An 18,636-nucleotide genomic window follows, 5' to 3' on the forward strand; every position below is an offset into this window, starting at 1 on the left:
CAGAGACTAATGCTATGGGAAACACACACAGTGAGCAGAGACTAATACTATGGGAAACACACACAGTGAGCAGAGACCAATGCTATGGGAAACACACACAGTGAGCAGAGACTAATGCTATGGGAAACACACACAGTGAGCAGAGACTAATGCTATGGGAAACACACCGTGAGCAGAGACTAATGCTATGGGAAAAACACAGTGAGCAGAGACTAATGCTATGGGAAACACACACAGTGAGCAGAGACTGATGCTATGGGAAACACACACAGTGAGCAGAGACTAATGCTATGGGAAACACACACAGTGAGCAGAGACTAATGCTATGGGAAACACATACAGTGAGCAGAGACTAATACTATGGGAAACACACACAGTGAGCAGTGACTAATACTATGGGAAACACACACAGTAAGCAGAGACTAATACTATGGGAAACACACACAGTGAGCAGAGACTAATGCTATGGGAAACACACACAGTGAGCAGAGACTAATGCTATGGGAAACACACACAGTGAGCAGAGACTAATGCTATGGGAAACACACACAGTGAGCAGAGACTAATGCTATGGGAAACACACAGTGAGCAGAGACTAATGCTATGGGAAACACACAGTGAGCAGAGACTAATGCTACGGGAAACACACACAGTGAGCAGAGACTAATGCTACGGGAAACACACACAGTGAGCAGAGACTTATGCTACGGGAAACACACACAGTGAGCAGAGACTAATGCTACGGGAAACACACACAGTGAGCAGAGACTAATGCTATGGGAAACACACACAGTGAGCAGAGACTAATGCTATGGGAAACACACACAGTGAGCAGAGACTAATGCTATGGGAAACACACACAGTGAGCAGATACTAATGCTATGGGAAATACACACAGTGAGCAGAGACTAATACTATGGGAAACACACAGTGAGCAGAGAGTAATGCTATAGGAAACACACACAGTGAGCAGAGACTAATACTATGGGAAACACACACAGTGAGCAGAGACTAATACTATGGGAAACACACAGTGAGCAGAGAGTAATGCTATAGGAAACACACACAGTGAGCAGAGACTAATACTATGGGAAACACACACAGTGAGCAGAGACTAATACTATGGGAAACACACAGTGAGCAGAGAGTAATGCTATGGGAAACACACACAGTGAGCAGAGACTAATGCTATGGGAAACACACACAGTGAGCAGAGACTAATACTATGGGAAACACACACAGTGAGCAGAGACTAATGCTATGGGAAACACACACAGTGAGCAGAGACTAATACTATGGGAAACACACACAGTGAGCAGATACTAATGCTATGGGAAACACACACAGTGAGCAGAGACTAATGCTATGGGAAACACACACAGTGAGCAGAGACTAATGCTATGGGAAATACACACAGTGAGCAGAGACTGATGCTATGGGAAACACACACAGTGAGCAGAGACTAATGCTATGGGAAACACACACAGTGAGCAGAGACTAATACTATGGGAAACACATACAGTGAGCAGAGACTAATACTATGAGAAACACACACAGTGAGCAGTGACTAATACTATGGGAAACACACACAGTGAGCAGAGACTGATGCTATGGGAAACACACACAGTGAGCAGAGACTGATGCTATGGGAAACACACACAGTGAGCAGAGAGTAATACTATGGGAAACACACAGTGAGCAGAGACCAATGCTATGGGAAACACACACAGTGAGCAGAGACTAATGCTATGGGAAACACACACAGTGAGCAGTGACTAATACTATGGGAAACACACACAGTAAGCAGAGACTAACACTATGGGAAACACACACAGTGAGCAGAGACTAATGCTATGGGAAACACACACAGTGACCAGAGACTAATGCTATGGGAAACACACACAGTGAGCAGAGACTAATGCTATGGGAAACACACACAGTAAGCAGAGACTAATGCTATGGGAAACACACACAGTGAGCAGAGACTAATGCTATGGGAAACACACACAGTGAGCAGAGACTGATGCTATGGGAAACACACAGTGAGCAGAGACTAATGCTATGGGAAACACACACAGTGAGCAGAGACTAATGCTACGGGAAACACACACAGTGAGCAGAGACTTATGCTACGGGAAACACACACAGTGAGCAGAGACTAATGCTACGGGAAACACACACAGTGAGCAGAGACTAATGCTATGGGAAACACACACAGTGAGCAGAGACTAATGCTATGGGAAACACACACAGTGAGCAGAGACTAATGCTATGGGAAACACACACAGTGAGCAGAGACTAATGCTATGGGAAACACACAGTGAGCAGAGACTAATGCTATGGGAAACACACACACAGTGAGCAGAGACTAATGCTATGGGAAACACACAGTGAGCAGAGACTAATGCTATGGGAAACACACACAGTGAGCAGAGACTATTGCTATGGGAAACACACACAGTGAGCAGAGACTAATGCTATGGGAAACACACACAGTGAGCAGAGACTAATGCTATGGGAAACACACACAGTGAGCAGAGACTAATACTATGGGAAACACACACAGTGAGCAGAGACTAATGCTATGGGAAACACACACAGTGAGCAGAGACTGATGCTATGGGAAACACACAGTGAGCAGAGACTGATGCTATGGGAAACACACACAGTGAGCAGAGACTGATGCTATGGGAAACACACAGTGAGCAGAGACTGATGCTATGGGAAACACACACAGTGAGCAGAGAGTAATGCTATGGGAAACACACACAGTGAGCAGAGACTGATGCTATGGGAAAAACACACAGTGAGCAGAGAGTAATGCTATGGGAAACACACACAGTGAGCAGATACTAATGCTATGGGAAACACACACAGTGAGCAGAGACTAATACTATGGGAAACACACACAGTGAGCAGAGACTAATACTATGGGAAACACACAGTGAGCAGAGAGTAATGCTATGGGAAACACACACAGTGAGCAGAGACTAATGCTATGGGAAACACACACAGTGAGCAGAGACTAATGCTATGGGAAACACACACAGTGAGCAGAGACTAATGCTATGGGAAACACACACAGTGAGCAGAGACTAATGCTATGGGAAACACACACAGTGAGCAGAGACTAATGCTATGGGAAACACACACAGTGAGCAGAGACTAATGCTATGGGAAACACACAGTGAGCAGAGACTGATGCTATGGGAAACACACACAGTGAGCAGAGACTAATGCTATGGGAAACACACACAGTGAGCAGAGACTAATACTATGGGAAACACACACAGTGAGCAGAGACTAATACTATGGGAAACACACACAGTGAGCAGTGACTAATACTATGGGAAACACACACAGTGAGCAGAGACTAATACTATGGGAAACACACACAGTGAGCAGAGACTAATGCTATGGGAAACACACACAGTGAGCAGAGACTAATGCTATGGGAAACACACACAGTGAGCAGAGAGTAATGCTATGGGAAACACACACAGTGAGCAGAGACTAATGCTATGGGAAACACACACAGTGACCAGAGACTAATGCTATGGGAAACACACACAGTGAGCAGAGACTGATGCTATGGGAAACACACACAGTGAGCAGAGACTAATACTATGGGAAACACACACAGTGAGCAGAGACTAATGCTATGGGAAACACACACAGTGAGCAGAGACTAATGCTATGGGAAACACACACAGTGAGCAGTGACTAATACTATGGGAAACACACACAGTGAGCAGAGACTAATGCTATGGGAAACACACACAGTGAGCAGAGACTAATGCTATGGGAAACACACACAGTGAGCAGTGACTAATACTATGGGAAACACACACAGTGAGCAGAGACTAATACTACGGGAAACACACACAGTGAGCAGAGACACACACAGTGAGCAGAGACTAATGCTATGGGAAACACACACAGTAAGCAGAGACTAATGCTGTGGGAAACACACAGTGAGCAGAGACTAAGGCTATGGGAAACACACACAGTGAGCAGAGACTAATGCTATGGGAAACACACAGTGAGCAGAGACTGATGCTATGGGAAACACACACAGTGAGCAGAGACTAATGCTATGGGAAACACACACAGTGAGCAGAGACTAATGCTATGGGAAACACACACAGTGAGCAGAGACTAATGCTATGGGAAACACACACAGTGAGCAGAGACTAATGCTATGGGAAACACACACAGTGACCAGAGACTAATGCTATGGGAAACACACACAGTGAGCAGAGACTGATGCTATGGGAAACACACACAGTGAGCAGTGACTAATACTATGGGAAACACACACAGTAAGCAGAGACTAATGCTATGGGAAACACACACAGTGAGCAGAGACTAATGCTATGGGAAACACACACAGTGAGCAGTGACTAATACTATGGGAAACACACACAGTAAGCAGAGACTAATACTATGGGAAACACACACAGTGAGCAGAGACTAATGCTATGGGAAACACACACAGTGAGCAGAGTCTAATGCTATGGGAAACACACACAGCGAGCAGAGACTGATGCTATGGGAAACACACAGTGAGCAGAGACTAATGCTATGGGAAACACACACAGTAAGCAGAGACTAATACTATGGGAAACACACACAGTGAGCAGAGACTAATGCTATGGGAAACACACACAGTGAGCAGAGTCTAATGCTATGGGAAACACACACAGTGAGCAGAGACTGATGCTATGGGAAACACACACAGTGAGCAGAGACTAATGCTATGGGAAATACAAACAGTGAGCAGAGACTAATGCTATGGGAAACACACAGTGAGCAGAGACTAATGCTATGGGAAACACACACAGTGAGCAGAGACTGATGCTATGGGAAACACACACAGTGAGCAGAGACTGATGCTATGGGAAACACACACAGTGAGCAGAGACTGATGCTATGGGAAACACACACAGTGAGCAGAGAGTAATACTATGGGAAACACACACAGTGAGCAGAGACTGATGCTATGGGAAACACACACAGTGAGCAGAGACTAATGCTATGGGAAACACACACAGTGAGCAGAGACTAATACTATGGGAAACACACACAGTGAGCAGAGAGTAATGCTATGGGAAACACACACAGTGAGCAGAGACTGATGCTATGGGAAACACACACAGTGAGCAGAGACTAATGCTATGGGAAACACACAGTGAGCAGAGACTAATGCTATGGGAAACACACACAGTGAGCAGAGACTAATGCTATGGGAAACACACACACAGTGAGCAGAGACTAATGCTATGGGAAACACACACAGTGAGTAGAGACTAATGCTATGGGAAACACACACAGTGAGCAGAGAGTAATGCTATGGGAAACACACACAGTGAGCAGAGAGTAATGCTATGGGAAACACACACAGTGAGCAGAGACTAATGCTATGGGAAACACACACAGTGAGCAGAGACTAATGCTATGGGAAACACACACAGTGAGCAGAGACTAATGCTATGGGAAACACACAGTGAGCAGAGACTGATGCTATGGGAAACACACACAGTGAGCAGAGACTGATGCTATGGGAAATACATACAGTGAGCAGAGACTAATGCAAAGGGAAACACACAGTGAGCAGAGACTGATGCTATGGGAAATACACACAGTGAGCAGAGACTAATGCAAAGGGAAACACACAGTGAGCAGAGACTAATGCTATGGGAAACACACAGTGAGCAGAGACTGATGCTATGGGAAACACACACAGTGAGCAGAGAGTAATGCTATGGGAAACACACACAGTGAGCAGAGACTAATGCTATGGGAAACACACACAGTGAGCAGAGACTAATGCTATGGGAAACACACACAGTGAGCAGAGACTGATGCTATGGGAAACACACACAGTGAGCAGAAACTAATACTATGGGAAACACACACAGTGAGCAGAGACTAATGCTATGGGAAACACACACAGTGATCAGAGACTGATGCTATGGGAAACACACACAGTGAGCAGAGAGTAATGCTATGGGAAACACACACAGTGAGCAGAGACTGATGCTATGGGAAATACAAACAGTGAACAGAGACTAATGCTATGGGAAACACAGTGAGCAGAGACTAATGCTATGGGAAACACACATAGTGAGCAGAGACTAATGCTATGGGAAACACAGTGAGCAGAGACTAATGCTATGGGAAACACACACAGTGAGCAGAGAGTAATGCTATGGGAAACACACACAGTGAGCAGAGACTGATGCTATGGGAAACACACACAGTGAGCAGAGACTAATGCTATGGGAAACACACACAGTGAGCAGAGACTGATGCTATGGGAAACACACACAGTGAGCAGAGACTAATGCTATGGGAAACACACACAGTGAGCAGAGACTAATGCTATGGGAAACACACACACAGTGAGCAGAGACTAATGCTATGGGAAACACACACAGTGAGCAGAGACTAATGCTATGGGAAACACACACAGTGAGCAGAGACTGATGCTATGGGAAACACACACAGTGAGCAGAGACTGATGCTATGGGAAACACACACAGTGAGCAGAGACTAATGCTATGGGAAACACACACAGTGAGCAGAGACTAATGCTATGGGAAACACACACAGTGAGCAGAGACTGATGCTATGGGAAACACACACAGTGAGCAGAGACTAATGCTATGGGAAACACACACAGTGAGCAGAGACTAATGCTATGGGAAACACACACAGTGAGCAGAGACTAATGCTATGGGAAACACACACAGTGAGCAGAGACTGATGCTATGGGAAACACACACAGTGAGCAGACTAATGCTATGGGAAACACACACCGTGAGCAGAGACTAATACTATGGGAAATACATACAGTGAGCAGCGACTAATGCTATGGGAAACACACACATTGAGCAGAGACTATACAGTGAGCAGAGACTAATACTATGGGAAACACATACAGTGAGCAGAGACTAATGCTATGGGAAACACACAGTGAGCAGAGACTAATGCTATGGGAAACACACACAGTGAGCAGAGACTGATGCTATGGGAAATACACACAGTGAGCAGAGACTGATGCTATGGGAAATACACACAGTGAGCAGAGAGTAATGCTATGGGAAACACACACAGTGAGCAGAGACTAATGCTATGGGAAACACACACAGTGAGCAGAGACTGATGCTATGGGAAATACACACAGTGAGCAGAGACTGATGCTATGGGAAATACACACAGTGAGCAGAGAGTAATGCTATGGGAAACACACACAGTGAGCAGAGACTGATGCTATGGGAAACACACACAGTGAGCAGAGACTGATGCTATGGGAAATACACACAGTGAGCAGAGACTAATGCTATGGGAAACACACACAGTGAGCAGAGACTGATGCTATGGGAAATACACACAGTGAGCAGAGACTGATGCTATGGGAAACACACACAGTGAGCAGAGACTAATGCTATGGGAAACACACACAGTGAGCAGAGACTGATGCTATGGGAAACACACACAGTGAGCAGAGACTAATGCTATGGGAAACACACACAGTGAGCAGAGACTAATGCTATGGGAAACACACACAGTGAGCAGAGACTGATGCTATGGGAAACACACACAGTGAGCAGACTAATGCTATGGGAAACACACACCGTGAGCAGAGACTAATACTATGGGAAATACATACAGTGAGCAGCGACTAATGCTATGGGAAACACACACAGTGAGCAGAGACTATACAGTGAGCAGAGACTAATACTATGGGAAACACATACAGTGAGCAGAGACTAATGCTATGGGAAACACACAGTGAGCAGAGACTAATGCTATGGGAAACACACACAGTGAGCAGAGACTGATGCTATGGGAAATACACACAGTGAGCAGAGACTGATGCTATGGGAAATACACACAGTGAGCAGAGAGTAATGCTATGGGAAACACACACAGTGAGCAGAGACTAATGCTATGGGAAACACACACAGTGAGCAGAGACTGATGCTATGGGAAATACACACAGTGAGCAGAGACTGATGCTATGGGAAATACACACAGTGAGCAGAGAGTAATGCTATGGGAAACACACACAGTGAGCAGAGACTGATGCTATGGGAAACACACACAGTGAGCAGAGACTGATGCTATGGGAAATACACACAGTGAGCAGAGACTGATGCTATGGGAAACACACACAGTGAGCAGAGACTGATGCTATGGGAAATACACACAGTGAGCAGAGACTGATGCTATGGGAAATACACACAGTGAGCAGAGAGTAATGCTATGGGAAACACACACAGTGAGCAGAGACTAATGCTATAGGAAACACACACAGTGAGCAGAGACTAATGCTATGGGAAACACACACAGTGAGCAGAGACTAATGCTATGGGAAACACACACAGTGAGCAGAGACTAATGCTATGGGAAACACACAGAGTGAGCAGAGACTAATGCTATGGGAAACACACAGTGAGCAGAGACTAATGCTATGGGAAACACACACAGTGAGCAGAGACTAATGCTATGGGAAACACACACAGTGAGCAGAGACTAATGCTATGGGAAACACACACAGTGAGCAGAGACTAATGCAAAGGGAAACACACACAGTGAGCAGAGACTAATGTTTTGGGAAACACATACAATGAGCAGAGACTGATACTATGGGAAACACACAGTGAGCAGAGACTAATGCTATGGGAAACACACACAGTGAGCAGAGACTGATGCTATGGGAAACACACACAGTGAGCAGAGACTAATGCTATGGGAAACACACAGTGAGCAGAGACTAATACTATGGGAAACACACAGTGAGCAGAGACTAATGCTATGGGAAACACATACAGTGAGCAGAGACTAATGCTATGGGAAACACACACAATGAGCAGAGACTAATGCTATGGGAAACACACACACAGTGAGCAGAGACTAATGCTTTGGGAAACACACACAGTGAGCAGAGACTAATGCTATGGGAAACACACACAGTGAGCAGAGACTAATGCTACGGGAAACACACACAGTGAGCAGAGACTAATGCTATGGGAAACACACACAGTGAGCAGAGACTAATGCTTTGGGAAACACACACAGTGAGCAGAGACTAATGCTATGGGAAACACACAGTGAGCAGAGACTAATGCTACGGGAAACACACACAGTGAGCAGAGACTAATGCTACGGGAAACACACACAGTGAGCAGAGACTAATGCTATGGGAAACACACACAGTGAGCAGAGACTAATGCTATGGGAAACACACACACAGTGAGCAGAGACTAATGCTATGGGAAACACACACAGTGAGCAGAGACTAATGCTATGGGAAACACACACAGTGAGCAGAGACTGATGCTATGGGAAACACACACAGTGAGCAGAGACTGATGCTATGGGAAACACACACAGTGAGCAGAGACTAATGCTATGGGAAACACACAGTGAGCAGAGACTAATGCTATGGGAAACACACAGTGAGCAGAGACTAATGCTATGGGAAACACACACACAGTGAGCAGAGACTAATGCTATGGGAAACACACAGTGAGCAGAGACTAATGCTATGGGAAACACACACAGTGAGCAGAGACTATTGCTATGGGAAACACACACAGTGAGCAGAGACTAATGCTATGGGAAACACACACAGTGAGCAGAGACTAATGCTATGGGAAACACACACAGTGAGCAGAGACTAATACTATGGGAAACACACACAGTGAGCAGAGACTATTGCTATGGGAAACACACACAGTGAGCAGAGACTAATGCTATGGGAAACACACACAGTGAGCAGAGACTAATGCTATGGGAAACACACACAGTGAGCAGAGACTAATACTATGGGAAACACACACAGTGAGCAGAGACTAATGCTATGGGAAACACACACAGTGAGCAGAGACTAATGCTATGGGAAACACACACAGTGAGCAGAGACTGATGCTATGGGAAACACACAGTGAGCAGAGACTGATGCTATGGGAAACACACACAGTGAGCAGAGAGTAATGCTATGGGAAACACACAGTGAGCAGAGACTGATGCTATGGGAAACACACACAGTGAGCAGATACTAATGCAATGGGAAACACACACAGTGAGCAGAGACTAATACTATGGGAAACACACACAGTGAGCAGAGACTAATACTATGGGAAACACACAGTGAGCAGAGAGTAATGCTATGGGAAACACACACAGTGAGCAGAGACTAATGCTATGGGAAACACACACAGTGAGCAGAGACTAATGCTATGGGAAACACACACAGTGAGCAGAGACTAATGCTATGGGAAACACACACAGTGAGCAGAGACTAATGCTATAGGAAACACACACAGTGAGCAGAGACTAATGCTATGGGAAACACACACAGTGAGCAGAGACTAATGCTATGGGAAACACACAGTGAGCAGAGACTGATGCTATGGGAAACACACACAGTGAGCAGAGACTAATGCTATGGGAAACACACACAGTGAGCAGAGACTAATACTATGGGAAACACACACAGTGAGCAGAGACTATTGCTATGGGAAACACACACAGTGAGCAGAGACTAATGCTATGGGAAACACACACAGTGAGCAGAGACTAATGCTATGGGAAACACACACAGTGAGCAGAGACTAATACTATGGGAAACACACACAGTGAGCAGAGACTAATGCTATGGGAAACACACACAGTGAGCAGAGACTAATGCTATGGGAAACACACACAGTGAGCAGAGACTGATGCTATGGGAAACACACAGTGAGCAGAGACTGATGCTATGGGAAACACACACAGTGAGCAGAGAGTAATGCTATGGGAAACACACAGTGAGCAGAGACTGATGCTATGGGAAACACACACAGTGAGCAGATACTAATGCAATGGGAAACACACACAGTGAGCAGAGACTAATACTATGGGAAACACACACAGTGAGCAGAGACTAATACTATGGGAAACACACAGTGAGCAGAGAGTAATGCTATGGGAAACACACACAGTGAGCAGAGACTAATGCTATGGGAAACACACACAGTGAGCAGAGACTAATGCTATGGGAAACACACACAGTGAGCAGAGACTAATGCTATGGGAAACACACACAGTGAGCAGAGACTAATGCTATGGGAAACACACACAGTGAGCAGAGACTAATGCTATGGGAAACACACACAGTGAGCAGAGACTAATGCTATGGGAAACACACAGTGAGCAGAGACTGATGCTATGGGAAACACACACAGTGAGCAGAGACTAATGCTATGGGAAACACACACAGTGAGCAGAGACTAATACTATGGGAAACACACACAGTGAGCAGAGACTAATACTATGGGAAACACACACAGTGAGCAGTGACTAATACTATGGGAAACACACACAGTGAGCAGAGACTAATACTATGGGAAACACACACAGTGAGCAGAGACTAATGCTATGGGAAACACACACAGTGAGCAGAGACTAATGCTATGGGGAACACACACAGTGAGCAGAGACTAATGCTATGGGAAACACACACAGTGAGCAGAGACTAATGCTATGGGAAACACACACAGTAAGCAGAGACTAATGCTGTGGGAAACACACAGTGAGCAGAGACTAATGCTATGGGAAACACACAGTGAGCAGAGACTGATGCTATGGGAAACACACACAGTGAGCAGAGACTGATGCTATGGGAAACACACACAGTGAGCAGAGACTAATGCTATGGGAAACACACAGTGAGCAGAGACTGATGCTATGGGAAACACACACAGTGAGCAGAGACTGATGCTATGGGAAACACACACAGTGAGCAGAGACTAATGCTATGGGAAACACACACAGTGAGCAGAGACTAATGCTATGGGAAACACACACAGTGAGCAGAGACTAATGCTATGGGAAACACACACAGTGACCAGAGACTAATGCTATGGGAAACACACACAGTGAGCAGAGACTAATGCTATGGGAAACACACACAGTGAGCAGAGACTAATGCTATGGGAAACACACACAGTGAGCAGAGACTAAGGCTATGGGAAACACACACAGTGAGCAGAGACTAATGCTATGGGAAACACACACAGTGAGCAGAGACTGATGCTATGGGAAACACACACAGTGAGCAGAGACTGATGCTATGGGAAACACACACAGTGAGCAGTGACTAATACTATGGGAAACACACACAGTAAGCAGAGACTAATGCTATGGGAAACACACACAGTGAGCAGAGACTAATGCTATGGGAAACACACACAGTAAGCAGAGACTAATACTATGGGAAACACACACAGTAAGCAGAGACTAATGCTATGGGAAACACACACAGTGAGCAGAGACTAATGCTATGGGAAACACACACAGTGAGCAGTGACTAATACTATGGGAAACACACACAGTGAGCAGAGACTAATACTACGGGAAACACACACAGTGAGCAGAGACACACACAGTGAGCAGAGACTAATGCTATGGGAAACACACACAGTAAGCAGAGACTAATGCTGTGGGAAACACACAGTGAGCAGAGACTAAGGCTATGGGAAACACACACAGTGAGCAGAGACTAATGCTATGGGAAACACACAGTGAGCAGAGACTGATGCTATGGGAAACACACACAGTGAGCAGAGACTAATGCTATGGGAAACACACACAGTGAGCAGAGACTGATGCTATGGGAAACACACACAGTGAGCAGAGAGTAATGCTATGGGAAACACACACAGTGAGCAGAGACTGATGCTATGGGAAACACACACAGTGAGCAGAGACTAATGCTATGGGAAACACACACAGTGAGCAGAGACTAATGCTATGGGAAACACACACAGTGAGCAGAGACTAATGCTATGGGAAACACACACAGTGAGCAGAGACTAATGCTATGGGAAACACACACACAGTGAGCAGAGACTAATGCTATGGGAAACACACACAGTGAGCAGAGACTAATGCTATGGGAAACACACACAGTGAGCAGAGACTAATGCTATGGGAAACACACAGTGAGCAGAGACTGATGCTATGGGAAACACACACAGTGAGCAGAGACTGATGCTATGGGAAATACACACAGTGAGCAGAGACTAATGCAAAGGGAAACACACAGTGAGCAGAGACTGATGCTATGGGAAACACACACAGTGAGCAGAGAGTAATACTATGGGAAACACACAGTGAGCAGAGACCAATGCTATGGGAAACACACACAGTGAGCAGAGACTAATGCTATGGGAAACACACACAGTGAGCAGTGACTAATACTATGGGAAACACACACAGTAAGCAGAGACTAACACTATGGGAAACACACACAGTGAGCAGAGACTAATGCTATGGGAAACACACACAGTGACCAGAGACTAATGCTATGGGAAACACACACAGTGAGCAGAGACTAATGCTATGGGAAACACACACAGTAAGCAGAGACTAATGCTATGGGAAACACACACAGTGAGCAGAGACTAATGCTATGGGAAACACACACAGTGAGCAGAGACTAATGCTATGGGAAACACACACAGTGAGCAGAGACTAATGCTATGGGAAACACACAGTGAGCAGAGACTAAGGCTATGGGAAACACACAGTGAGCAGAGACTAATACTATGGGAAACACACACAGTGAGCAGAGAGTAATGCTATGGGAAACACACACAGTGAGCAGAGACTAATGCTATGGGAAACACACACAGTGAGCAGAGACTAATGCTATGGGAAACACACAGTGAGCAGAGACTGATGCTATGGGAAACACACACAGTGAGCAGAGACTGATGCTATGGGAAATACACACAGTGAGCAGAGACTAATGCAAAGGGAAACACACAGTGAGCAGAGACTGATGCTATGGGAAACACACACAGTGAGCAGAGAGTAATACTATGGGAAACACACAGTGAGCAGAGACCAATGCTATGGGAAACACACACAGTGAGCAGAGACTAATGCTATGGGAAACACACACAGTGAGCAGTGACTAATACTATGGGAAACACACACAGTAAGCAGAGACTAACACTATGGGAAACACACACAGTGAGCAGAGACTAACGCTATGGGAAACACACACAGTGACCAGAGACTAATGCTATGGGAAACACACACAGTGAGCAGAGACTAATGCTATGGGAAACACACACAGTAAGCAGAGACTAATGCTATGGGAAACACACACAGTGAGCAGAGACTAATGCTATGGGAAACACACACAGTGAGCAGAGACTAATGCTACGGGAAACACACACAGTGAGCAGAGACTTATGCTACGGGAAACACACACAGTGAGCAGAGACTAATGCTACGGGAAACACACACAGTGAGCAGAGACTAATGCTACGGGAAACACACACAGTGAGCAGAGACTAATGCTATGGGAAACACACACAGTGAGCAGAGACTAATGCTATGGGAAACACACACAGTGAGCAGAGACTAATGCTATGGGAAACACACACAGTGAGCAGAGACTGATGCTATGGGAAACACACACAGTGAGCAGAGACTAATGCTATGGGAAACACACAGTGAGCAGAGACTAATGCTATGGGAAACACACAGTGAGCAGAGACTAATGCTATGGGAAACACACACACAGTGAGCAGAGACTAATGCTATGGGAAACACACAGTGAGCAGAGACTAATGCTATGGGAAACACACACAGTGAGCAGAGACTATTGCTATGGGAAACACACACAGTGAGCAGAGACTAATGCTATGGGAAACACACACAGTGAGCAGAGACTAATGCTATGGGAAACACACACAGTGAGCAGAGACTAATGCTATGGGAAACACACACAGTGAGCAGAGACTAATGCTATGGGAAACACACAGTGAGCAGAGACTAAGGCTATGGGAAACACACAGTGAGCAGAGACTAATACTATGGGAAACACACACAGTGAGCAGAGAGTAATGCTATGGGAAACACACACAGTGAGCAGAGACTAATGCTATGGGAAACACACACAGTGAGCAGAGACTAATGCTATGGGAAACACACAGTGAGCAGAGACTGATGCTATGGGAAACACACACAGTGAGCAGAGACTGATGCTATGGGAAATACACACAGTGAGCAGAGACTAATGCAAAGGGAAACACACAGTGAGCAGAGACTGATGCTATGGGAAACACACACAGTGAGCAGAGAGTAATACTATGGGAAACACACAGTGAGCAGAGACCAATGCTATGGGAAACACACACAGTGAGCAGAGACTAATGCTATGGGAAACACACACAGTGAGCAGTGACTAATACTATGGGAAACACACACAGTAAGCAGAGACTAACACTATGGGAAACACACACAGTGAGCAGAGACTAACGCTATGGGAAACACACACAGTGACCAGAGACTAATGCTATGGGAAACACACACAGTGAGCAGAGACTAATGCTATGGGAAACACACACAGTAAGCAGAGACTAATGCTATGGGAAACACACACAGTGAGCAGAGACTAATGCTATGGGAAACACACACAGTGAGCAGAGACTAATGCTACGGGAAACACACACAGTGAGCAGAGACTTATGCTACGGGAAACACACACAGTGAGCAGAGACTAATGCTACGGGAAACACACACAGTGAGCAGAGACTAATGCTACGGGAAACACACACAGTGAGCAGAGACTAATGCTATGGGAAACACACACAGTGAGCAGAGACTAATGCTATGGGAAACACACACAGTGAGCAGAGACTAATGCTATGGGAAACACACACAGTGAGCAGAGACTGATGCTATGGGAAACACACACAGTGAGCAGAGACTGATGCTATGGGAAACACACACAGTGAGCAGAGACTAATGCTATGGGAAACACACAGTGAGCAGAGACTAATGCTATGGGAAACACACAGTGAGCAGAGACTAATGCTATGGGAAACACACACACAGTGAGCAGAGACTAATGCTATGGGAAACACACAGTGAGCAGAGACTAATGCTATGGGAAACACACACAGTGAGCAGAGACTATTGCTATGGGAAACACACACAGTGAGCAGAGACTAATGCTATGGGAAACACACACAGTGAGCAGAGACTAATGCTATGGGAAACACACACAGTGAGCAGAGACTAATACTATGGGAAACACACACAGTGAGCAGAGACTAATGCTATGGGAAACACACACAGTGAGCAGAGACTGATGCTATGGGAAACACACAGTGAGCAGAGACTGATGCTATGGGAAACACACACAGTGAGCAGAGAGTAATGCTATGGGAAACACACACAGTGAGCAGAGACTGATGCTATGGGAAACACACAGTGAGCAGAGACTGATGCTATGGGAAACACACACAGTGAGCAGAGAGTAATGCTATGGGAAACACACACAGTGAGCAGAGACTGATGCTATGGGAAAAACACACAGTGAGCAGAGAGTAATGCTATGGGAAACACACACAGTGAGCAGATACTAATGCTATGGGAAACACACACAGTGAGCAGAGACTAATACTATGGGAAACACACACAGTGAGCAGAGACTAATACTATGGGAAACACACAGTGAGCAGAGAGTAATGCTATGGGAAACACACACAGTGAGCAGAGACTAATGCTATGGGAAACACACACAGTGAGCAGAGACTAATGCTATGGGAAACACACACAGTGAGCAGAGACTAATGCTATGGGAAACACACACAGTGAGCAGAGACTAATGCTATGGGAAACACACACAGTGAGCAGAGACTAATGCTATGGGAAACACACACAGTGAGCAGAGACTAATGCTATGGGAAACACACAGTGAGCAGAGACTGATGCTATGGGAAACACACACAGTGAGCAGAGACTAATGCTATGGGAAACACACAGTGAGCAGAGACTAATACTATGGGAAACACACACAGTGAGCAGAGACTAATACTATGGGAAACACACACAGTGAGCAGTGACTAATACTATGGGAAACACACACAGTGAGCAGAGACTAATACTATGGGAAACACACACAGTGAGCAGAGACTAATGCTATGGGAAACACACACAGTGAGCAGAGACTAATGCTATGGGGAACACACACAGTGAGCAGAGACTAATGCTATGGGAAACACACACAGTGAGCAGAGACTAATGCTATGGGAAACACACACAGTGAGCAGAGACTAATGCTGTGGGAAACACACAGTGAGCAGAGACTAAGGCTATGGGAAACACACACAGTGAGCAGAGACTAATGCTATGGGAAACACACAGTGAGCAGAGACTGATGCTATGGGAAACACACACAGTGAGCAGAGACTAATGCTATGGGAAACACACACAGTGAGCAGAGACTAATGCTATGGGAAACACACACAGTGAGCAGAGACTAATGCTATGGGAAACACACACAGTGAGCAGAGACTAATGCTATGGGAAACACACACAGTGACCAGAGACTAATGCTATGGGAAACACACACAGTGAGCAGAGACTGATGCTATGGGAAACACACACAGTGAGCAGTGACTAATACTATGGGAAACACACACAGTGAGCAGAGACTAATGCTATGGGAAACACACACAGTGAGCAGAGACTAATGCTATGGGAAACACACACAGTGAGCAGTGACTAATACTATGGGAAACACACACAGTAAGCAGAGACTAATGCTATGGGAAACACACACAGTGAGCAGAGACTAATGCTATGGGAAACACACACAGTGAGCAGTGACTAATACTATGGGAAACACACACAGTGAGCAGAGACTAATACTACGGGAAACACACACAGTGAGCAGAGACACACACAGTGAGCAGAGACTAATGCTATGGGAAACACACACAGTAAGCAGAGACTAATGCTGTGGGAAACACACAGTGAGCAGAGACTAAGGCTATGGGAAACACACACAGTGAGCAGAGACTGATGCTATGGGAAACACACACAGTGAGCAGAGACTAATGCTATGGGAAACACACACAGTGAGCAGAGACTAATGCTATGGGAAACACACACAGTGAGCAGAGACTAATGCTATGGGAAACACACACAGTGAGCAGAGACTAATGCTATGGGAAACACACACAGTGACCAGAGACTAATGCTATGGGAAACACACACAGTGAGCAGAGACTGATGCTATGGGAAACACACACAGTGAGCAGTGACTAATACTATGGGAAACACACACAGTAAGCAGAGACTAATGCTATGGGAAACACACACAGTGAGCAGAGACTAATGCTATGGGAAACACACACAGTGAGCAGTGACTAATACTATGGGAAACACACACAGTAAGCAGAGACTAATACTATGGGAAACACACACAGTGAGCAGAGACTAATGCTATGGGAAACACACACAGTGAGCAGAGTCTAATGCTATGGGAAACACACACAGTGAGCAGAGACTGATGCTATGGGAAACACACAGTGAGCAGAGACTAATGCTATGGGAAACACACAGTGAGCAGAGACTAATGCTATGGGAAACACACACAGTAAGCAGAGACTAATACTATGGGAAACACACACAGTGAGCAGAGACTAATGCTATGGGAAACACACACAGTGAGCAGAGTCTAATGCTATGGGAAACACACACAGTGAGCAGAGACTGATGCTATGGGAAACACACACAGTGAGCAGAGACTAATGCTATGGGAAATACAAACAGTGA

The 18,636-nt window shown here is 45.6% G+C and overlaps 1 protein-coding gene across 1 annotated transcript in view; it reads left to right on the plus strand.

The window, feature by feature from the left end:
* The window catches only part of CLSTN3 (calsyntenin 3), a 110,993-nt gene that overhangs the window by 19,754 nt on the left and 72,603 nt on the right, over positions 1 to 18,636 (plus strand). The window lies entirely within an intron of this gene.

Source organism: Ascaphus truei, chromosome 8, assembly GCF_040206685.1.
Source record: "Ascaphus truei isolate aAscTru1 chromosome 8, aAscTru1.hap1, whole genome shotgun sequence".
In the NCBI taxonomy this organism is placed as follows: Eukaryota; Metazoa; Chordata; class Amphibia; order Anura; family Ascaphidae; genus Ascaphus; species Ascaphus truei.